Source organism: Muntiacus reevesi, chromosome 10 (genome assembly GCF_963930625.1).
Source record: "Muntiacus reevesi chromosome 10, mMunRee1.1, whole genome shotgun sequence".
NCBI classification, from domain to species: domain Eukaryota; kingdom Metazoa; phylum Chordata; class Mammalia; order Artiodactyla; family Cervidae; genus Muntiacus; species Muntiacus reevesi.
The window spans coordinates 83,058,367-83,059,373 of NC_089258.1; the positions used below are offsets into that span (position 1 = coordinate 83,058,367).

At 44.5% G+C, this 1,007-nt stretch overlaps 1 non-coding gene across 1 annotated transcript; it reads left to right on the forward strand.

Annotated features, from left to right (window-relative positions):
* The first annotated feature begins 644 nt into the window (after positions 1-644).
* On the forward strand, positions 645-752 carry LOC136143968 (U6 spliceosomal RNA). The gene has a single exon (XR_010658456.1). It is a non-coding gene; the product is annotated as a U6 spliceosomal RNA (small nuclear RNA).
* Positions 753-1,007: the final 255 nt, after the last annotated feature.

Below are 1,007 nucleotides of genomic sequence, written 5' to 3' on the forward strand. Positions count from 1 at the left end.
CTGCCCACCAGGCTCCTCTGTCCATGGGATTCTCCAGGCAAGAATACTGGCGTGGGTTGCCATGGCCTCATCCAGGGGATCTCCCCACTCAGGGATCAAGCCTGCATTTCCCGTGTCTCCTGCAAGCAGGTGGGTTCTTTACCGCTGAGTCACTAGGGAAGCCCAGAACTACCATCTGACCCAGCGATTCCACTACTGGGAGTATGCCCTGAGAAAACCCTAACCTAACAGACACATGCGCACACACGCTTAAGTGTTTGTTGCATTAGTATTTACAGTAGCCAGGACATGGAAGCAACAAGCTGTCCATCAACAGAGGAATGGATAAAGAAGATGTGGGACATATACACAATGGAACATTACTGACCATAAAAAGGAGCAAAACTGGGTCATTTGTAGAGACGTGGGTGGACCTAGAGACTGTCGTACAGGGTGAAATAAGTCGGAAAAAGAAAAACAAGTATCATGTGTTAACAACTACCATGTATGTGGAATCTAGAAAAATGGTACAGACAAACCTATTTGCAGAGCAGAATAGAGTCATAGAGAACAAATATATGGACACCAAGGAGGTGAAAGATGTTGGATGAACTGGGAGATGGGGATTGACATATATACCCCACTATGTATAAAATAGGTAATTAGTGCTCACTTCGGCAGCACATATACTAAAAATTGGAACGATACAGAGAAGATTAGCATGGCCCTTGCGTAAGGATGACACGCAAATTCGTGAAGCGTTCCACATTTTTTTTGAAACCTGTGTGTAAAATGCTACCAAATGGCAAAAAGCAACAATAAAGTTTGGTTTTTACTTTTCTTTCTAACATAAAAAAAAAAGGTAATTAGTGAGAACCTACTGGACGGCACAGGGAACTCTACTCCTTGCTCCGGAGTGACCTAAACGGGAAGGAAATCCCCCAAAGAGGGGACGTGTGCACAGATAACTGATGTCCTCTGCCGTACAGAAGCAACTAACACAAGACTGTAAATCGACCTACCCTCCA